Raw genomic sequence first — 23,178 nt, forward strand, 5'->3', positions numbered from 1 at the left:
TTTTGTACCACGTAAACCAAAACATCACTTATCAACTAGATTCTCTGCTATGGGCTGTCCATAGCATCTCCCACAGACTGCTATCTGGCTGTAAGTTCCACAAATAAAGTCAGAGGGCTGAATCATGGCTACTGGACAGCTTCAGTCATCCAGGCCCAGCATCAGCTGGACCAAAGGGAGCAGGGCTTTCAAGCCTGCCAATCCCTCTGGCCACCTGCCCCATCCTCCACCCCCAACCCACAGTGAGAGGTGCACTTGGCATCACCACCCTGCGCTGAAATCAGGTTTTCCATAACAATACTTCGCCTTATTGCATGTGACACATCCTAATTTAAAAAATATATAAAATGCTCATTCCTATGGACTCAGTGGATTTTAGGGTCCACCATTAGGTTGTGACCCAGAGTTTGACAAATACATGTGCTCCTTGAAAGCCTTTTTACAAATTGATGTTACGTGAGTTTTTGATCTATTGTGGAGGAAGGCACAGGTCTTCTGTAGCGTAAGAAGACCTAATTTAGGAAATACTGACTTAAAGTTATAGTCAAAGCTATGGTTTTTCCAGTAGTCATGTACGGATATGAGGGCTGGACCATAAAAATGACTGAGCGCTGAAGAATTGATTCTTTTGAACTGTGGTGCTGGAAAAGACTCTTGAGAGTCCCTTGGACAGCAAGGAGATCGAACCAGTCAATCTTGAAAAAAATCAGCCCTGAATATTCACTGGATATATATATATATATATATATATATATATATATATAATATTCAGAATAATATCAGCTTCACTGATGCTGAAGTTGAAACTCCAATACTTTGGCCACCTGATTTGAAGAGCCAACACTTTGGGGAAGACCCTGATGCTGGGAAAGACTGAAGGCAGAAGAAGAGAGCAACAGAGAATGGAACGGTTTTGCATGACATCACTGACTCAATGGAAATGAATTTGAGCAAACTCTGGGAGACAGTGAAGGACAGGGCAGCCTGGTGTGCTGCAGTCTGTGGGGCTGCAAAGAGTTGGACATGAGTTAGTGACTGAACAAAAACACAGCACTGAAAATGATGATTTCTCCATATTATATACCCTGTCAGCTCTGTTTTTAAATTTTTTCTTACTTTTTTAATCCAACAATTTTTTAAAAAAGTTTAAAATTTATTTATTTTATGTGTGTATGTATGCACTTATCTGGTTGTGCTGGGTCTTGGTTGTGGCATGTGGGATCTAGTCCCTCGATCAGGGGTTGAACCCAGAACCCTGTACTGGGAGTGTGGAGTCTTAGCCTTGGGCCACCAGGGAACTCCCTCTTATTTTTTTTAATTTAATTTTTATTTTATATTGGAGTATGGTTGATTTACAGTGTTGTGTTAGTTTCAGGTGTACAGCCAGGTCAATCAGTTACACGTACACATACATCCACTCTTTTTCTGATTCTCTTCCCATTTAGATTATTGCAGAATATTGAGTAGAGTTCCCTGTGTTATACAGTAAGTCCTTGTTGGCTATCTATTTTATATATGCTGCTGCTGCTGCTAAGTCACTACAGTCGTGTCCGACTCTGCGACCCCATAGACGGCAGCCCACCAGGCTCCCCCGTCCCTGGGATTCTCCAGGCAAGAACACTGGAGTGGGTTGCCATTTCCTTCTCCAATGCGTAAAAGTGAAAAGTGAAAGTGAAGTTGCTCAGTCGTGTCCGACCCTCAGTGACCCCATGGACTGCAGCCTACCAGGCTCCTCCGTCCATGGGATTTTCCAGGCAAGAGTACTGGAGTGGGGTGCCATTGCCTTCTCCGATTTTATATATGCTAAGTCACTTCAGTCGTGTCCGACTCTGTGCGACCCCATAGATGGCAGCCCACCAGGCTTTCGCGTCCCTGGGATTCTCCAGGCAAGAACACTGGAGTGGATTGCCATTTCCTTCTCCAATGATTTTATATATAGTAGTGTGTAAATGTTAATCCAAAACTCCTAAATTTATCCTTCCCCCCCACATTTCCCTTTTGGTGACCATAAGTTTCTTTTAAGTCTGTTATGTGGTGAGCCAAGGATAAAAGAGCAGATAAAACCAAGGAGGGTCTTGGAATGCAGGAACAGAAAACCCTGACCCTTGTCGTCCTTCCCTCCCCCATGCTGTAACCATTATGGAACAGTACAGCCCGTCTCCCCGCCTACCCCACAGGCAGACGGCATCTGCCCTCCTCTTCCCCTGTCCCACTCCTGGACCCTGGGTGTGAAAGTGGACTGAGAACCCTGTTCCACGTTGCTTCTCCCTTGAACTGGCCTGCTGTTCTCAGAGCATCTCCCTCTCATAGACTTAATTTCCGTCTCATTCTGCCTCATGTCTGGAAATTCTTTTCCAACCTGCACATGGACCACAACATGTTATTCTGTTTCTGTTTTGTAAATAAGTTTATTTTTATCATTTTTAAAATAAAGATTCCACATATAAGTGATATCATATGATATTTGTCTTTGTCTGACTGACTTAGTATAATAACCTCAAGGTCCATCCATGTTGCTGAAAATGACGTTATTTCATTTCTACCCTATAAGCTCCTACTGAAGAGATTTTTGCCATCTATTTCTTTGGTAAATCTCAGAGTAAACTCATCTTGAATTTCATCTTGGTAAATTCATCTAAGAAAATGGATGAATGAATGAATTAGCATATTTATAGATACATAAGTCCTTGGATGGAAGATTTCAGGACTAATAAATTTTGAAATGTGTTACAAGTAATGTGGTCTGAGAACATAGGAACAACAAAATGTTTTTGAAATTAAAATGTATAGCAGCAGAAAAATGATTGATTTATAAATGGCTTTTGAGTATACTAATCACAGAGGCAATGATAATGTTGCTTTGTACTGAGTCATTACATGCCTACTGCAGTAAACATTTTAGTTCGTAAAATTACAAAGTCTATTTAGAAACTGCCCGTTTTTCTTTTTTGCTTTGTCTTGCCGCATGTGGAATCTTAGCTCCCTGACCAGGAATCGAACCTGCGCCTCCTGCAGTGGAGGCGTGGAATCTCAACCACTGGACCACCAGGGAAGTCCCAGAAACTGCACTTAAAAAAGAAAAAGAGAAAAACCAGAATGTGGCTCCAGGGAGATGAGGTGTATTGCACTGGGCTGGGTGATCTCGCTTTTTCTTAGAGACAGGAAGAAGCTTTTAGAGGATCCTGTCTAGAGCTTTTAAAGCTTTTAATAGGGGATGTTTACTGAAGGGGAACATGGCAGCTTTTAACAGGTGACATTGTTTACTGAAGGGGGACATGGCGGGAGGAGGTTGGGGGAACCCCATGGGGAGTGGAAAGCTGTTCAGGGCTCCTCCCTCCCCTAATCCCAGACACCCATTCCCTGTTGGCCACCTCAGCTCTGACGGGAGACTGACTTGGACCCAGTCTGACCCACTTTCAAATTCTGGGGAGGAAGAACCAGATTGGGTCGCCTGGGACAGCTGTCCATCTCTTGGGTAGTCAGTCGTCATCTGGGAATGCAGTGACGACGTACAGACGTGGTGTTAGGGCGTCTGCTGGCGTGGTGGGGCCTCATGAGAACTGTGGTCTGGGCAAGCGCCTCAGAAGTGCCCATGAAGAGACCTCTGGTGCTCCTTCTCTGGTGGTGGCTGGGACTCTGTGCTCCCAACATAGAGAGTCCGGGTTTGATCCTAGGTTGCAGAACTAGATTCCCCATCCCACAATTAAGAATTGGTGCAGCCAAATAAAAAGTAAAGTAAAATAAAATGAAAAATTAAAAAAAATTGGCTATGGCACTGTGGAACCCTTTGTTCATATAAGATCTTTTATTTTCAATTGTAGAAGACGTTTTCACAATCGATAGCCAGACAAAACATAAAAAATCATTACAGTTGCAAGCCATGATGGAAACATGATTAAACTAACAATATAAAATAATTACATACTATTTGGGGGCCAAGCAGAGTGATGTGGTAAGTGGAAGGGCATCCATGTGCATGTTTTCATCTGCCCAGTCATTCTGTCTTTTGTGCATTTAATCTATTTACATTTAAGGTAATTATCGATATGTAAGATCCTATTACCATTTCCTTAACTGTTTTGGGTTTATTTTGTGTAGTTTTTTTTTTTTTTCCCCTCTTCTCTTGTGTTTCCTGCTTAGAGAAGTTCCTTTAGCATTTGTTGTGAAGCTGATTTCAGTTCAGTTCAGTCGCTCAGTCGTGTCTGACTCTTTGCGACCCCATGGACTGTCGCCTATCAGGCTCCTCCTTCCATGGGATTTTCCAGGCCAGAGTGCTGGAGTGGATTGCCATTTCCTTCTCCAGGGGATCTTCCCGACCCAGGAATCGAACCCGGGTCCCCTGCATTGCAGGCAGACACTTTTACCGTCTGAGCCACCGGGGAAGCCCAAAGCTGATTTAGTGGTGCTGAATTCTCCTAACTTTTGCTTGTCTGTAAGATCTTGCCTAGCAGCCAACTATGAAAATAAATGGACAAAGGTCGAGTTGTTCTGGTAAAGGAGATGGTAACCAAAGTCCCACCAAACTGATATCCCTCTGCTAGTGCTGAGGAGTGAGTTTTGAAAACTGTGGATCTCACTGTATCTCCTGGTTTTATAGAACAGGTTCAGATGGTAAAGAATCTGCCTGCAATGTAGGAGAGCTGGGTTCGATCCCTGAGTGGGGAAGATCCCCTGGAAGAGGGCACGGTAACCCACTCCAGTATTCATGCCTGGAGAAGCCCATGGACAGAGGAGCCTGGCGGGTTACAGTCTATGGGGTCACAAGAGCTGGATACAGCTGAGCACAGAAGCTAGCGCATGAGGTCACTGCCTCAGAGGTTCACAGCAGCTCAGCGTCAGGGTGTGAAGAGCATCAAGAGCCTGGACTCCTGGGGGAACGTTCTTATGGAGGTCCACTTGCTCCTTGATTCCAGGTACCAAACACACAATGGCTGGCAAAGTCTCCTATTTTAGTAAAATGCCTCTCTTTGGAAAGAAAGCTATTTGTGGAGTTCTAAGCCAAATTGATTTTGATTTACAGGGTTGAAAAAAGAAAAAAAAGAAAGCAACTACAGTTAAGTGAAATGCCAGGAGATTTGTGTCCTGAGCTGGAAGTTTAGCCTGATTAGGTTTCCGTAGGTGTGCTTACCTTGCCTCGTCTCGCTCAGCATCCTTCTGCCCTTGCTCTCCCTTGAACATAGACGAGGGTCTGATGGCCCAGAAAGGCTTGCTCTTGTCACTGACCACTTTTCCGGTTGCAAATGCGCTTTGGTGTCTCTCATGGGATAACGCCTCCAGGCAACGCCTGTGTGTGTGTAGGCAGAAGCTAAACGAAGCAGGAACCTGGTAAGCTTGGTCGCCTCTATCCATTTGGGTTATTTTATTTTTCAAAAAGAAGCTCATCTTATTTGTCCTTCGGGAAACACAATTTATATCTTATCTATTTATTTATTTATTTGGCTGCATCGCAGCATACTGGATCTCTGATCTTCCTTGTGGCATGTGGAATCTGTAGCTGCAGTATGTGGGATCTCATTCCCTGACCAGGGATTGAAGCCGGGACCCCTGCGTCGAGACTGCAGAGTCTTAGCCACTGGACCACCAGGGAAGTCCCCCACTGGGGTTTTTAAGGGTGCACTTGGGGAGCTCTCTTGGCCGTGTCCTTGCAAACCATTCTAGGGAAGAGTTTGGCTATGCGGCTGGAGGCCGGCCCCCGGCCATCAGCTGGGCGCCCTTTGAAAGTCCCGCCGCTCCTCTCTCCACAGGGCCGTGGGGGCTGTCCAGAGGCTCTGCCCTGCGCCTGCTCGCTCAGCCACTGGATGGCACTGTTAGAACTGGAGAAAAGAGGCTTCCTCCCCTGAAACCGTTTTCCCTCATTCCAATCCTCTCCAAACTGTCATTTCCACCCACCTCCTTCCAAACAGAACAGAACAAAATCATTTCGTAGCCTGTTCCTGCTGCTCTGCCCCCAACCCAGTCTGCCCTGTCCGTCTCTGAGTGCCTGCAAGATGAGGAGCCCAGCTGCCTCCTCTTCTGCCCTCAGGGTCCCCTCTGCCCATCCTATTTTTGCATCTTTGTCATTCTGTGTGTGGTGGGGGTGGGGGCCCCTCTAGAGTTTCAGGCAATCTAGGGAAGCAGCAAGGGCCGTGAAAGACTTATAAGGACCTGGGGGCCTAAAAGAGAAAGCAGAAGTGCCTGCAATCCTTCTGGTCGCATGACTTGTGTTCTAGAAGGAAAAAGAAACTAGGGCTGCATGCACAGAGGCAGCGTGGAGCAGGGTCACTGGGAGAAGGGGCTGGAAGCGGGAACGGGGCGGGGAAGAATGTGCCGAGTGCAGGAAACGGGCTCTCGGCAGTGGAATCTTGGCGTCAACTTGGCCACTCAAAGGCTTTCTGTTCTGGCTTCTGAGCTGCCGCTGTGTCAGAACCCCCTCCGCCAGGTCAAGGGTGGGTAGGGGTGCGGGCCTGAGCAGCCCTTGCCCTCATGCACTGGTTTTGACCCTTGCTTCCCAGTTCTGGCTGCTACTTCCTCTTCCTGTGAGATGTGAGTGGGGAGCAGACTGAGAGGACCAAGAGCTGGAGGAGAGAAAACATAGCTGTCCCCCACGTTTGCACACCTATCTCAGGTCCCCCAGACTGCCAGTCGCTGCTGCCTCAGCTCGCTTCCCTCTCAGGGGAGGCGAAAACAACATTTCTTGGGAGGAATTTGCTCTGAGAAAAGCATTTTCCCCTAACAATGACCAGGAAATCCTGTCTTGACTGATATTCTCAAGGTGTGCTGGCCTCTTGGCAGAGTCATTTGAAGGCTTATTCAACCATGCAAACGCCCATGAGACACGGTTCCCAAACTCTGTGGAGGCGTGCTGGCCACACCCCTCCCCTTGGCCAACCCTGACCTTGAGCAGGGAGCCCGGCCAGCTCGCCCAGCCTGCCTGCAGGTGGGAGGTCTCTCTGCTGACTCAGGCCCAGACTGGGTCAGGTGCCTGCCTTCAGTCCCATGAGTAATACCCTGCCTGTCCTCTGCAAAGGGCCTTCCCAGGATTAATGAATTAGTCACCCCCCGGGAGAGCGAGGGAGCAGGTTATGGTCATCCTCATTAAGGCCGTGCCTCATAAGGCCTGCCTCAGGCCAGTGAGCGTCTGGATGTGGGTGCAGGCAGACAGTGGCTCAGGGTGTCCCAGGGAGAGGCCCCTCCAGGGCGCAAGGGAGGCTGGAGCTTCTCACTGGGCAGCTGGGGGCTTCACCCACTGAGGGCCGAGGGGAGGGGACTGAAGAGTCTCAGGTCCACGTGAGAAGATGCAGACAGTTTGACACAGGCTCAGCCACGCAGTTCCACAGTCTGTTCTGAACAATTCAGAAACTGACGCCGATGGGCCTCCCACCATTCTGCCCCTCCAAGCAGGTCGTCCAGATATTTATGAAATGTGCCTCGGAACCCTTTCCTTTCTGTGTCTGCATGGGGATTTCAAATGACTAAAAGTGATAAAGCACAGGTCATTATAGGACCTTGCAAAACAAAAGCGTGTTGTGAATGCCTAGGAGAGTAGGGGCCCCACGTCCCTCTGGGTCACGGGGCCCCCAAAGAGGTTTGTCTTCTTTCGGGAGCAGGACACAGGTGAGAGAGTTTTAGGAGGTAAGAATGTGTCCTGATGACAGAGCTAGGACCCAAGCACCTTCTGGAAGCCAGACAGCAGAGCAATCCTTTCGGTCAACCCTGTCTGCAGCTGCTTTTTATAAACTTGGCATAAATACGTGCTTGGAAATGCCCGGGCAGTGTATCTGGAAAATATTTTCTACCATTTGAAAATACACACACACACATATACATGCTTAGAAAGGAAAAAAAAAAAACCACACACAACAGAAATTGTGCATGTTAGAGTGGCTTCACTTGCGGTTTTTTTCCATTACTTCCTCAGTTCATTTTTCTGCTGCCAATTTTAGAAGGCCATAAGTCATAGTTGTTGTTAAACTTTGTCAGTTAAAATGTAACTCTAAGAACAAGTCATATGATCCATTGGAGCCAAATGGCCTTTTGGAAGGCGTGGTGGTGGGAGGTAGGAGAGCCAGCCCTGGCGTCTTGGCTCTTCTCTGCTGTGTGTTATGTGTCCTGCCCACGAGAGAAGAGAGTCCCCTGTTGCTGGCCTCAGCTCCCAAAGGCCACTGATCCGAGGGAGGGAGGCTTTTCAACTTTTATTCTGTGTGACCCAGGCATGGAACATAATCTTGTTTTTTGAAGTGCTCCTGTGTGCTAAGTCGCTTCAGTCATGTCCAACTCTTTGTGACCCTATTGACTGTAGCCCGCCAGGCTCCTCTGTTCATGGGATTCTCCAGGCAAGAATATTGGAATGGGTTCCCATGCCCTCCTCCAGGGGATCTTCTGGATCCGGGGATCGAACCTGCGTCTCTTACGTGTCCTGCATTGGCAGGCGGGTTACCACTAGCACCACCTGGGGAGTCCTCAGTCTTACACAATAATGAAATTCTCAATTGTTGAGAGAGACTTGTATATGTAACAGTTTTTTTTTTTTAATGTAGACATTTACTTATTTATTTTATTTATGGCTGTGCTGGGTCTTATTAACTGTTGCCGCATGCAGGTTCTTCTGCCTTTATTGCAGCATGTGGGATTTAGTTCCCTGACCAGGGGTTGAACCTGGGCCCTCTGCATCAGGAGTGTGGAGTCTTAACCACTGGACTACCAGGGAAGGCCCTTCCTCATGGAGGTTTTACTCTAGTGGGATCGATGGACAGACAGACACGGGCTGACTCACTCCTACAGTGCCTTTTGCACATGAGGCTAACTACAGCCCTGAAGCAGAGAGATAGATGGCTAAGAGCCACCAGGAAAGACGGCTTTATCACAGGCAGAGTGGGATACCCTTGGGTCTGTCATGTACTGTCCAGAGCCTGCCTGCCTTCCCTGTGGAGTGGGCACAATGCCACTGCTCATGGGGTGAAATAACAAATGTGAAAAGCACGTTTGTTGTTGTTGTTAAGTCACTAAGTCATGTCCAATTCTTTGCGACCCCGTGAACTGTAGAACTGACTGGTTCAGAACTGGGAAAGGAGTACGGTAAGGCTGTATATCGTCACCCTGCTTATTTAGCTTACGTGCAGAATACATCATGTGAAATGCTGGGCTGGATGAATCACAAGCTGGAATCGAGATTGCCAGGAAAAATATCAATAACCTCAGGTATGCAGATGACACCACTCTAATGGTAGAAAGCAAAGAGGAGCTAAAGAGCCTCTTGATGAGGATGAATGAGGAGAGTGAAAAAGCTGACCTGAAAGTCAAATTTAAAAACTAAGATGATATCACTTCATGGCAAATAGAAAGGTAAAAAGGAGAAGCGGTGGCAGGTTTTGTTTTCTTGGGTTCCAAAATCTCTGTGGACGGTGACAGGTGCTGGCAGCTCCCATAACCCCCTCCTGTGTCCCTAATGATCAGGTCCATTTTCTGCCTTCTCCTTTGAATAAACTGATGGAATCATCCAACCTTCCCTGGACAAACAGACCCTTTCCAAAACAGCTGGTCTGAATGACACTTGTCGGGACCTGCTCCCCCAGGTCCTTTCATGGCCCCTCGGTGCTGAGTCCAGCTTCCCCGCCGCTGGCCCCTAACGAACACGGGTGGGGCCAAGCTCCTGTCTGCGCCCCACATGTGCTACGGCCCTGCGCGCTCTCTACCTGGGGCTGCAGCTTCTCGATGCTCTGTCTACGGAGAAACGTTTCAAAGACTCAGGAAATGAACTCACTTGTTTTCCCCCTCCCCCTCCTTTTCCAAAACAGTGCCGCCTTCCTGGAAGAAAACAAACAAAACAAGTGTGACTATTTTAAAAATTATTGGAAAACGCCTTCTTCATGAATGCTACGGCTCCTCTGGGCAGGCGTGTCACCCTGGGCTCCCTTTGCTGCTCAGCCCCTGGTGCATGTAGGGGGGAGGGGCCAGGGCAGCCTTGGAGGAGGAGGAGCTGCTGGGGCCTGGGAAACAGGCCCCTCTAAACGCCCACATGCACCTCGCACACTCCCATGTGGAGATGAGTGCACCTGTGCGCGCGGACCCCACATCCAGCTGAAGTTAGCCCAGTGGTCTGCCTTCCTCCCAAGCGGGGACTGGCTTCTGCCGGGCGTGGGGCTGACTATTCTGGGTTTCTAGGTGTTGTTATAAATAACATCATGGGCTGAACGGGGGATTGAAGACGAAGCCTTTTCCTTTCAGCCATCTGGGCAGGATGCTTTTCCTTTGATGAGGGAAAAAAAAAACTTAGCTGTGTTTCAACTGGAAAATTGCCTCCCAGTTAAGGTGACAGCAGACACTGAATGATCCTGTCTTTGCAGGAACGAGAGCAGGCTCTGTCCGGGGCGGGGGGCAGGGCGGGGAAGGCCCTTCAGTTGCTCGGGTCCTGACTTGAGGGGACCCGGGGCCGGGAGAGCCCCCTTGAGGTGTTCAGCAGTGTGGTTCTCTTGGCGCAGGTTTTCCCATTATCAGGCCGTGACAGCCGCGCATGGCAGACACCCTCCAGAGATCTCTCTCTCCTTTCATAACACTGAAGGATTTTATTTTTCTGACTCATCTTCAGAAGATCCCCCTCCCCCTCGTCGTTTGAAAATAAATATAATTAGTAACAGGCAGACATACTGTATATAGCCAGCCCTTCCTATCCGGGAGAGTTATAATTAAATGTACATGATGTCTGTTGTTCACTGTCTGCTAAATGCTTCGCCACCCACTTTAGGGAAGCAGCAGCCCCCCGGGTGGATGTTGCAGGGAGAGAGAGCGGGTGGGGCTGAGTTCAGTGCCCCGTGGAGCGTGAAGGCTGGAGTGCTGGCGGAGTGGCAGGTATGCCCCCTGTCCCTTGCACTGCCCGCCTCTCTGCCTTTCTCCATTGTCCGCCTTGAGAGGCTCCAGGAAACACCTGGTCAGTTCTGGGGACTGTCCCCTCCTGGGAGGCAGAGAGATGGTTGCCAAGCCTCGTTGTCATGGCAACACGGTGGCTGCTGCTCCTGCAGCTGGTGAGGGGCACCTGAGCGCGTGCAGGTTGGTGAGATCTGCCCTCCCCAGGCCAGGGGCCAAGACCGTTGTGTTCGTCTAGTCCCAGCTCCTGGCCTGTGAGGTTATCCCCAGGTAACCCTCGACTCTCCTTCCTGACACCAGGGTGGGCTGGGTGCTCGGCGGCCACTGCCCAGGCTCCGGGAGAGGTCATATTCTGCTGAAATCAGTGGGTCAGGTGGCTCTGGGAATGCACACACACCTCGTGGATATATTCTGGGACCAGAGCACAGCCAGCAGGCTTGGCGACACTGGGCCTGGCGACACAGCAGAGGCGGGTGTCCCTCCTGTCCCTCAGGCAGCTGAGGCGGTCACTGGATGACGAGTTGGCCTGGCCCTCCCTGGCCTGGACTGAATACAGCAGCGTCATCCGAGCCACGGGCACCTTCACCCGAGTTGCTCTCAGAGTGTTTTCCAAGCAAATAGTAGTTTCACAACACCCGTGAGAAGTAGGTGCGGTGACAAAGCATTCTTTGTCCCTGTCTTATAGATGGGGAAATGGCAGGGCTGGCCTGGCCAGCTGGTGAGGCCAAGACGGGGAGGCGGGTGTCCTCCCCTCCCCTGGGACTCTGGAGCGCGAGGGGCCAGGGTCTGCAGGCTCGTGGTCTCAAATCCAGCTCCTGAGGGGAAGGGGGAGACCCCTCAGAGACGGAGGCCATGGGTAGAGGCAGCGCAGGGCTTCTCGGGACTGATGAGCTCAGTGGCCAAACCAGGAACTCAGTCACAGCCCTGTGGTCTGAGGTGCTGACCCCAGCAAGTGTCAGCACGCTCTACCAAGCCCAGTCTGCTTAAAGTTACTGGACCCTTGGAAGTGGTGATTAAGTACTTTTTGAGCAGCTGTGCTGGTAATACTTCCAGGTGCCAGGGCTATGGTGGTGAATGAGGCAGACGTGGCCCCTGTGGCTTGTGGGGCTCGCAGGAGACAGATAGTCACCACATCAAATGAAGAGGAAAATAAAAATGCACGATGTAGTAGAGATGGGCTAGAGGGGAGGCTGGGGGAGGGGGGCCAACTTTATGTAGGGGAGCAGAACAGGAGTCTGTAGGAGCTAATCCCAAATGATGGGGAGAAGCTGGACTGGCCCGAGCATGCCAGAGGGAAGGGGGAGTGGTGCAGAGGCCACAGGGGAAAGAAGGTGGCCTGTTCAAAGGTTAGGGAGAAGGACGTTGCAAGAGATGACGTTGGGAGTAAGCAAGCAGTATGTGACCCCGGATTTATTTCTTGGAGAGGCGGTACCGACATACTTTTCTGATGGACTGGATGTGGGGCATGAAGGAGGGGAGAGTTAAGGATGACTTCTGAGTGTTTGCTTGAGTTGGAGAGTAGAGTGGCAGATTGAGATGGAGGGGACTTAGAGCACGCGGAGACAGGAAGTGAAGAGGATGGTCTTGGACACGGGTGTTTGAGATGCTGCCTTCTAGCCAGCTGCAAATGGGGCTTGAGTATCAGCCTTTCTTATGCTCTCCTTCTGAGATCATGGAGAAGAAAGATGGAAAGTTGGGACTACCCTGGTGGCCCAGTGGTTAAGACTCTGCGCTTCCAATGCAGAGGGCAGGTTCAATCCCTGCTTGGGGAAATAAGATCCTGCATGATGCACGGCCAAAAAAAAAAAAAAAAAAGGGGGGGGGTGAGTTCTACGCCAGTTGGGTTTTGAATTCACTGGGGCCTTCCAGGGGAAGCCTCACATCCCATATTTTCCAAAGAGGATTATACTCCTGCTTTCTGGGTTGGGGGAGGTCTCTTCTACTGTAGGGGAAGACCAGCCAAGATGGGCTTGTGCCATATGGTGAACAGCCTTCTGCAGACCCAGCCTGCTTGTCCCTTCCTGTCCAGCCCATCTTGTCCCTTCCTGTTCAGAGCCAAATCCTCGGTCATTTGTCCTTGGGCATCGCAGTTAGACTGATCTCATCGCTTGTGGGTGAGGAAGAACTGGAGCCTTGTCTCTCTTTTGGCTGATTTAAATGGAATGGTGAAGGTTTAGCCATTTCTTCTGAGAAGAGGCATTTGAAGAGCTGTGAGCAGCAGCGTCATTGGCCAGAGAGGGATCTGCTGAGTAGCAAGGCTGGGATCCTCTGTGCCTCTGCAAAGCATGTACCTTAGAAGAACCTGTTCATTCTCTTGTAGCATAAATTGGAAACTATAAAAAGACTTGATATTGGGCTCACCTACTATATGTCACTGCAAGGCCAGCTTATAGCCTGTAGTGCCGTGGAAGCTCCAATTCTGGGTCTCCAGGGAATTATTTTAGAGCAAAGGACTTATTGTGATATTTACATATATGGGACTCTCCTGACATCTTATCATAGAGCTTTACAATGTGGCATGGAGTGTATATTTTGGATTTTACCCTGGAAGTTTACTTGCTGGTGTACTAAAAACATTGAAGTGGATTTGGGGATATCAGTTCTCATACCCCAAGAACTCCTTGGGTAAAAAGTCAGAAGTTCATCTATTAGGATCAGTTTTTCAGCCAGACAGAATGACTATCATTGGTGTTGTGCTCTCCAACTCACAAAGTGCTTTCACAGCCATTCCCTCATCCAATTCTCCCCACAATTCCTATGTGGATATAGAAGCAGCAGCTCAGAGAGGCTGAGTCATTTGTCTAAAGTCACACAGCAAAGGGACAGCTGGGAATGAGCCCCAGTCTTCTGGCCTCTACCTGCCCGAGGCCCTGGTGTTGCATCTTTGGTGGAAAAGGGCCAGGGTGGTTCTGGCACCTGGACCGACCGTGTGACAGTGAGTTGGGTAAGCCCAGCCTGGGAGGTGTTTGAAATTCCCTGAGCTGGCACCTGGGAACTAGTTCTTCTTTCCAGAAGGCTGTGTTGCAATGTGACCAAGAAGGTTGAGACTGAAAGGCATTACTTCACCCATGTGAGTGAAGGTCACTCATCACCCCAGGAAGTGCATGGAGCTGCGACGTTTAGGAGGGAGGTGAGCTGTTTCTGAGTGAAGCCTCGGTGTGGCCTGGCACCCTTCCACATGGTAGGGAGAAGGGGAGCTTCTGGAAGGGAGGATGTGCTAGGCAGCTTGGCCCAGGACCCCAGAGCCCCCCAGGACCCTGGCCATACCCGAACCAGCCCCTCTTCTGAGAATGCTAGGTGGAGGTTGCACCCACAAACAGGAGGGACGCTGGTTCACAGGAGCTGGCTGGGGCTTTTTGCATCCCGTGATGGGCACGACTGGAGGGTCATCTGGGGAAATCTGAGTGACTGAGAGCTACCTGAGTGTCCTTGCATGGATGGCCTCTCTTCCTAGTTGAGCAGGCCATGCTTGCTTTCTTGTCTGAGGAGTCCAGAGTGTCCCACCTGCACTGGTGTTCATGGAAGTCCTATCCCTCAGAGTTGGGTGGGGGGACAGAGTCCTGGACACATTTGTACATGTTCCTGCAGTGTGCGCCTATATATATTTTGGCCACGGGATCTTACTTCCCTGGCTAGGAATCGAATTCATGACTCCTGCAGTGGAAGCTTGGGGTCTAACCACTGGACTAGCAAGGGAAGTCCCGGGCACCTGTAACTGATGAACTAGGGTAGTGCCAGGGCCTTCTGCCTCACACTTGTGACCTGGCTCTCCATCACGGCTCCCTTTTGGCCTCTCCTGATGAGGGCCCAGGGCTGAATTGTCCTTGAAGGTCACCACTCAGGCCTCAGGTTGGTGTCCCTTCTTCAGAGAGGCTTTCCTGATGTTAACACCCGTGCCGCCAGCAACCTTGGTGCTTCCCATGGCACATGTCTCCACCAGAAACTGGTTTCTCTATTTGTTTGCTTCTCACATCTCTTCTCACCCAAACGTAAACTCCATCAGAGATTGCATTGTACCTGGTCTGCCTCCTGTCACACTCTCAGCACCTGGCAGAGCCTGGTGCTGGCACACGCAATATCAATACCCCGAATGAGTGAATGCAACCGAGTAGCTGACATGGAGGTGGGCTGGAGTGGAGGGCGAGTTCATCTGAGCCGATGCCCCGCGAGCACCCTCGAGGATGCTCTGGGCTCCAGCAGCAGGCAAACTTTGTTCTCCTGGACCCCTGCAACGCTCTCTCTGGGGCTGAGCTGGAGGAGCATCCTAAGAGCATGGTTACTCCCTGATGGATGAGTGGGTTGTACGGAGGAGTAAACCCAGGGACTGGCTAGAGTTCAGGGGTCATTCAGCCTCAGAAACTGCACATGTCAATAGCATCAAGGCTCCCAGGAATGTGGTTTTGGTTGATGTAAACTTGCTGCGATAGACCACACCTGCTTCTCAGCCCAGGGACGTGGGAAAGAGAAAGACACGGCTTGTTTTGGTGGTGGCGGAGGAACCGGTAATAGTAGAAGCATGCCCTTCGTCTGACTCAGAGTGGGTGCCCTGCCATCGCCTAAGGACCTCAGGGAGGTCTGCCCAGGGCTTCTTGCCCTGCCTCGTCAGCGCTCGGCAAGCCACGTGTTCCAACAAGTACTGGCTTAGGGGATGGAACAGCCTGCCTTTTGTCCAAATTTTTCCTTTGAACTTAAGATGTACAAAACACCTTTTGAAGAGGAACATAATGGGATTGGGACGGGAAGGCTGCCTCATCTGGACACTCACGTCCTCAGCTCTGCCCAGACGGCTTCTGTCGTCTGCTCCTCTGGCGCCTGCATCACACCCAGTCTTTGGGCTCCCAGGCTGGTCAGCGTCCACGGTCTCCTTCCCGGGAGGCCATCACATTCCCCGAATCTTCTTCTCTTCTCCCCGCCCCCAGTTGTTCTGCTAAGAGGATGTGGCAATTGAAGAGTGAGCTTCTGGAGCCGGAAGCCTGCCTGCAGACCCTGTGTTTATCCCCAGAACTCTTGAGGCAGAGAAAGCAGGACAGGTGAGAAGAACAGCTAGAGAGTGACTCGCGGGAAGGTCTAGGTTTCGCTCCAGGGGATTCTCCTGGTGCCGGGGAACACGCTCAGCCCTCTCCCCTCCAGTCTTCTCTCTTGCCCAAGAGCTGCTGGTGGGAGGTATGAACTCCTTTTCTCAGGCAGTGGAGGGCCTGCCTTGCTCCTCAGGACCACAGCCTTTATCCCTCACAGCGCCCCTGTGTGGCAGATGCTGTAATTGCCTTGCAATTCATCCTGGAGTGTGACCCCAGGGTGCTGGGACCTGAGACTGAATGGAGCCTGCACCATGCTGTGCAGAGAGGGGCATTTGACAGATGGGGCCAAAATGTGGACCCGACACGCACCCACTCACACACCTTATACCTTCTGTAGGAATCCTGTTCTCAGCAAGTGGTGGTTTAAAAGCCCATAGCCATGGTGATCCACTTTGGATTCAAGCTACATCCCGAGGCTTTTGTAAGTCTCCCCTTGGTCAAATGAGCAGTTTGATGCCTTGGTTTTCTTTAAAATGCTGGAAATGTTTATTTCTTCTTGCCTCTTGTTCTTTCAAGCTTGAAATTTCTCTGCACATCAAAGTCTTCAAAATGCCCTCAAACTTGTCTCCAAAGGCATTTTCACTTGGCTCTGGGTGATGGCAGATGTTCTTCCTTTGGGAGGTTGAAGCTTGTGTTCTGTTCTCCAGTTCGGTGATGTTTAGAAGACCAAATACCGAGACAGACAGCCTTTTTCTCAGATGAGGGGAAATTTGTGTTATGTTTTCATAGATTTTGATTATTCTAAGTCGGGGTAGCTGAAGTCTACATGGCGTTTGATGTGCAGTGGTCTTACCTGCTGCAATCTATGTTTTTTATGGTTTTACAGCATCTTAGTACAATACATCAGTGTGGCCATATCCAACAGGATTTTTTTCCACCATCACATTTGGTATATCATGAATGTATGTGCATATCCTATGGACAGCTCTGACCATATTTCACTCAGAATTCGTTTATCTTTCTAAAGATTTTCTTACCTAGTCATTAAAAGATGCAATCTAATTACCTAGGTAACTTTTTCATTAAGCCCGTTAAAAAGTGTATTTATTTATTTGGCTGCGCCGGGTCTTAGTTATGGCACATGGCACCTTCGATCTTCGTTACAGCATGCAGAATCTTTAGTTGTGGCATGCGGGATCTAGTTCCCTGATCAGGGATTGAACCCAGGCCCCTTGCATTGGGAGCTCAAAGTCTCAGCCACTGGACCACCAGTGAAGTGCCAAGCCCGTTTGTGTGTTTGTTTAAATAGAGGAGAGCAACAGCAACAGCATTACAGTTCTTGATTTCTTGTCCCTCTTTGCCCCAGCTTACCAGACGATATCTGTCCTCACACGTCTGTCTGCCTCTTGCTCTCTCCAGGAACTGGAAATAAACCACCCTTTCCTATTCCTGGCCACCCATCTGCATGTCTGCCTGCATCCTGGCCCCACAGCCCACCCCTCACTCCCTGCAGCTCTCTCGCATCCTAGGGAAGTCAATTCTGTTACCCTGCAGAGTTCTGATTTTCCTGCTCTTTATCCTTAGCTTCATTCATTCAGGACTTCACTTCCTCATGACTCCTTACGAACCCACCGAAAACTCGCCTGCTAAGGGCATTCATCTGCACTCTTTCACACTCACATGTTCAGGCACACAGGGGCACGTTGAGGGAGCGGTCCCACAGATGTCTCAAGCTCAAGACGGCCAGGAATGAAGGTGCCATCCTCCTCTCCAAGTCTGCTTAGCTCCTGGTATTTCCCATGGCAGCTGGGGATGCAGACTCATCCAGGAGCACCTGGGTGTCATCCTCACTCGGCCTCACCTCCCCTGTTCTAGTCTATGGGTTGAGTTGACTTTCTGACTCCTGTCTCCTGGACAGTGTGCCCTTCAGCTCTTGGCACCCCACTGGGCCCACATCCCTCTTGCCTGGACTATGACAATAGCTGATCTATTAATCTCTTTGCTTCTTGAAACTCTCTCCAAACTGAGTAGAGTAGCCATTGACAGTGGGAATATGGCCATGCACTCCTGGTCTTTTTTCCCATATGTTTTACCACAGGATGTGGAATAGAGTTCCCTGTGCTATATCATATCATAGGACCTGTTTGCTTATCCATCCTACATATAATAGATTGTATCTACTAATCCTGAACCTTCAATCCAACCTTCCCCCACCTCCCTTCCCACTTGGTCTCTTCTCTGTCGGTGAGTCTGTTTCTGTTTCATAGATAAATCCATTTATTTCATATTTTAGATTCCACATGTAAGTGATATCATATGGTCTTGGTCTTTCTTTTTAAAAACTTTATCATGTATTTATTTATTTGGCTGGGCTGGGTCTGAGTTGTGACATGCAGGATTGCCGGATGCCAGATCTAGTTTCCTGACCAGGGGTTGAACCCAGGACCCTTGCGTTGTGAGTGTGGAATCTTACCTGTTAGACCACCAGGGAAGTTCCTGTCTTTCTGCTTCTGACTTATGTTACTTATTATGATAATCTCTAGGTTCATCCATGTTGCTGCAAATGGCATAGCTTCATTCTTTTTTATGGCTAATATTCCATTGTATGTATGTATGTATGTGCTTCCATGACTGCTGATTAGCTGTGGGTCACACACAAGCTCTTAGCCCGGCATGCAAACCTGGACCCTGTTTATATTTTTGGCCTCATTTCCTGATACTCTGTGCTCTAGAAGTTCTGAGCAACTCGTAATCACCAGCATCTGCATGCTGCTCATGCCCACTGGGGCTTCCCAAGTGGCTCAATGGTAAAGAAGCCACCAGCCAATGCAGGAGATGTGGGTTCGATCCCTGGGTCAGGAAGACCCCCTATAGAAGGAAATAGCAACCCGCTCCAGAATTCTTGCCTGGAAAATCCCATGGACAGAGGAGCCTGGCGGGCTATAGTCCATAGGGTCACAAAAGAGTTGGACACAACTGAGCGACTAAACAACAGCCACATGCCCATGGCCTTACTAAGTATGATTCCCTTTGCCAGGGATAACTCCTAATTTCTCAGTTTCCTGTCAAACTCCTATTCATCCCGCAAGATCCTCACTCAGGATCACCACCGCTTCCTCCTACCTAAGGCAGGACCGCCGCGAGGAGACCGCTCTCCTTCTCCCGCACTCTGTTGTCATTATCTGCCTTCCTGCTGCCACTCTCGTCTGTGGGGCTGTAACCGTTCTGAGAGCAGGACCTGTTTTGCTACAACCCAGTTTCTAGTGCAACACACAGCATGTTAAATGCTCAGTAAACATATTGAGCTGAGACTGCAAATATTCCTGTTGTTGTTCAGTTGCTCAGTCGTGTCTCTTTGTGACCCCACGGACTGTAGCACGCCAGGCTTTCCTGTCCTCCACGATCTCCCAGAATTTGTTCAAACTCACGTCCATTGAGTCAGTGATGCCATCCAACCATCTCACCCTATGCCTCCTTCTTCTACTGCCTTTAATCTCTCCCAGCATCAGGGTTTTTTTCCAGTGAGTCAGCTCTTCACATTAGGTGGCCAAAGTATTGGAACTTCACCTTCAGCATCAGTCCTTCCAATGACTATTCAGGATTGATTTCCTTTAGGATGGACTGGCTTGGTCTCCTTGCTGTCCAAGGGAATCTTGGACAAGAGTCTTCTCCAGAACCACAGTTTGAAGGCCTCAATTCTTTGGTGCTCAGCCTTTTTTATTGTCCCTCCCTCACATCTGTACATGACTACCATAGCTTTGACTATATGGACCTTTGTCACAAAGCAACGCAGACCTTTGTTGGCAAATATTCTAGGAAAGTACAAAGAAAAGTCCTTGGTCCTGGTCTTTAGGCCTCTTCACGGCTAATACAGCTCAAAGAGAAACACCTGGCAGGGCCCAAGAGACATCACAGAACTCGTCTCCCCCGTCTGGGGTGGCCGACTGCTCTCACATTGCCTTTTTTGGTCAGAAGACTTGAGCCTGATTTGGCTTTGTCATTTACTGATGCTGAAACTCTCTGAGCTTCAGTGTGCTAAAGGAGACAAGGATTTGCTAGGATAACGCAGCCCAGAGCCTGCTGTGAACCTGGGGGCTGCTACAGGGTTCTCTTCCTGCCACCAGGAATCTGGGCTTGCATCTCACCTACAAGCACAAGGGGCATGTGTGCCCCCAGCCTGTGCCCAACGCTGTTTATAAAGGTCGATGCGCTGGCAGGGACGTGGCTTCAGCTGACAATGGTCGGGTACATTAGCAGCTGTGTTCCTTTATGGGGTGACGGCTGGGGGAGGTATTATAACAGTGCTGTTTGGGGTCACCTAAGGTTGGACAATGTGATGGAGCCACAGAGTTGAGGCTGTGGAGTGGCTCTGTTTTGACTCAGCACGTTTATTAGCAGCTCCTGGGTGGGAATGGCTGGTGGGGATTTGGTGGGTGTGGTTTGGAATGGGGGATGGGACATGGGCGTGAGTGGGAGGGGAGGTGGGGATTGAGAGGGGGCCGGCAGGTGCAGGCAGCGTCGCACGAGGGGAGCCCAGTGATGGTCACGGCCATCAGCCGTGGGCACAAGCCCCCCCTGAGCTGCTCCCCGGCACCCTGGGTGCGGCGGCTCACACAGCCCCCTGGGCAGCATTTGACACACACGCCCATCAGTGAGGGGACTTGAGCCCCGCACTGCGGTCGGCCTTCATTATACTGGTCCTGAGTGACACCTTCATAGACTAGACCTTGGCGCCAGTGTAACTCCTGGCATTAGCTAACCAGGTGGGGCGTTGCTGACACCTTCCGAGTCCTCCTTTTTGGCCCTAGGAAGATCCCTAGATTCTAATCATACAAGATGCCACATGTTTTGTGCCGGATTCCTCAGCAGATAGATATCTGCCTCTCCCTACACCGTTCAGGTGGCCACAGGCAGCGGCCCCCTCCTGCTGACTGTCTTACCTAGCGGGGTTTCCCTGGTGGCCACAGCCGCCTCCCATGACTGGCTCTCTCTTAACGAGCTAGACTTTGTTTTTCTGCCCATTCCTACTCACCTTCACCCACTCACTTCTGCCCCAGTGCTACCGTGTGCATGTGTGAGTCACTCAGTCGTGTCCAGCTCTCTGCGACCCGACCCCATGGACTGTAGCCCACCAGGCTCCTCTGTCCATGGGATTTCCTAGGCAAGAATACTGGAGCAGGTTGCCATTTCCTCCTCCAGGGGATCTTCCCGACCCAGGAATGGAACCCGAGTCTCCTGCATTGGCAGGTGGATTCTTTACCCTAAGCCACCTGGGAAGCACCCTGCCCCCGTGCTACTGAGCATCCTCTAAGCCAGCTGCCCCACTCAGCCCAGGTATAGAAACAGGACAGGCTCAGTTCTGCTCTCCAGAGCTTGTGAGAACCAACGACAGAGAGTGAAGTGATCCGAGATCAGATTCTGGACCCTCAGCAGGGTTATCAGCAGAGTTGCTCAGCACCTTTTGGGGAGAAAATACAGTGGCATCTATAAATACAAAGTAAATGCTTCTTATGTATGAACATGTGTGATCAGTCTGTCTGACTCTTTGTGATCCCGTGGACTGTAGCCCATCAGGCTCCTCTGCCTATGGAGTTTTCCAGGCAAGAGCACTGGAGTCGGTTGTCATTCCCTTCTCCAGGGGATCTTCCTGACCCATGGGTCAAACCCATGTCTCCTGCATTGGCAGGCGGATTCTTTACTACTGACCCACCTGGGAGTAAGAACTATATATGAACATAGTTAGCACCATCAAGAATCTTCCAGGACAGGTGCTCTCTGGATATGGAACTCTTGGTGCCCTTATTATAATCAAATCACTCAGTGACAAGCCACATGTATGAAGGGCTTCCCATGTGGCACTGCTCGTAAAGAACCCCTCTGCTAATGTAGGAGACTAAGAGACATGGGTTCGATCCCTGGGTTGGGAATTGCCCCTGGAGGGGGGCATGGCAATCCATTCCAGTATTCTTGCCTGGAGAATCCCATAGACAGAGAAACCTGGTGGGCTACAATCCATAGCATTGCAAAGAGCTGGATATGACTGAAATGACTTAGCACGCACGTACACACACATGTGAATGCAGACATAATTAGCTTTGAGGGGGTTAAAACACTGCTCAGAGAAAGATTTTTGGAGATGGGCCATGTCTGCAAGCAGAACTTTCTTTCAAAACCCTCTTGGGCAGCGGCCTGACACAGGAATCCAGGGATAAAGGTGAAGCTCAGAATGGGAACCTACACCAGGTGCGTCTCTCACAATGCACCTCACCTGGGTAAACACATATTTGCATATCAATGTATGGATTATGATGCTTTCTTTTCTCAGAGCTAGTCAGTGCTGTGTTGCACACAGAGGCAAACAGGCAGTGATCTTTCATAATTCCTTGCAATATGAGTAGAGGACTCAGGGCTTCAGAGCCCCAGAGGCCTGAGCCATTTAGTGATTTCCTTACACTCTCCCTGAGTGCAAGTGATGCTGTTTGGTAACTGGTCTTGCCTTCAGAATTGGGCCTGGCCTGCACTGTGCTGTGCTGTCCCTTAGTGTCCGACTCTTTGCGACCCTATGGACCGTAGCCCACCAGGCTTCTCTGTCCATGGGATTCTCCAGGCAAGAATATGGGAGTGAGTTGCCATGCCCTTCTTCAGGGAATCTTCACCCAAGGATCGAACCCTTATGTCTCCTGCATTGGAAGGAGGGTTCTTTACCACTAGCGCCACCTGGGAGGCCCTGGCCAGCCAAAAATTGAAATTCCACTGGAAGCCAGTCATTATAGGAAGCCTGGAACTTGCAGAGGAAGAAAGGTGGCTTTGATGGTTATTGATGAGTTCACTAGGTACAGATGGAAGTTTTCAAAGAGACTGAATGAAGTACCAGGTCCTGAGCTTGGGTCCTCATGTTTCTGCTGCCACGAGGAACAGGTGGGAAGGCTCCGGAGTATCAGCTGCGTCAAGTCCAGGTGAACAGTAACTGGATCACCGCAGGGCCCTGAGGCGGCCAGGGCACCGCATGTGATCCATCAAGGGAAGCGGTGTCCCGGGGGCAAGGCCGAGTCCCTCCCACCTGTCAGCTGTGGGACTCATAGGTTAACCTGAGCCTGTTCCCACAGGACTGACATTGACTGGTTCTAGTCGATGGAAGCTGATGCAAATCAGTGCCATTTCCTCTGCAGCAATAATTAACCCGCCGCAACCTTGTAGGAGCAGGTAGTTTTGGAAGAATGGTGGGGAGATGCTGGAGGCAGATTAGCATTTTTCAGCTCTCGTGGTGATTTGTGCTGAATTTCAGCGTGCGTGCACGCGGTTCCAACTCATTACCATAAAA

General features: G+C 50.0%; 1 non-coding gene across 1 annotated transcript; it reads right to left on the bottom strand.

The window, feature by feature from the left end:
* Nucleotides 1-8,613: 8,613 nt before the first annotated feature.
* Nucleotides 8,614-8,686, bottom strand: TRNAR-CCU (transfer RNA arginine (anticodon CCU)). The gene has a single exon. It is a non-coding gene; the product is annotated as a tRNA-Arg (tRNA).
* Nucleotides 8,687-23,178: the final 14,492 nt, after the last annotated feature.

The sequence above is a fragment of the Capricornis sumatraensis genome, chromosome 10 (genome assembly GCF_032405125.1).
Source record: "Capricornis sumatraensis isolate serow.1 chromosome 10, serow.2, whole genome shotgun sequence".
Taxonomy (NCBI): domain Eukaryota; kingdom Metazoa; phylum Chordata; class Mammalia; order Artiodactyla; family Bovidae; genus Capricornis; species Capricornis sumatraensis.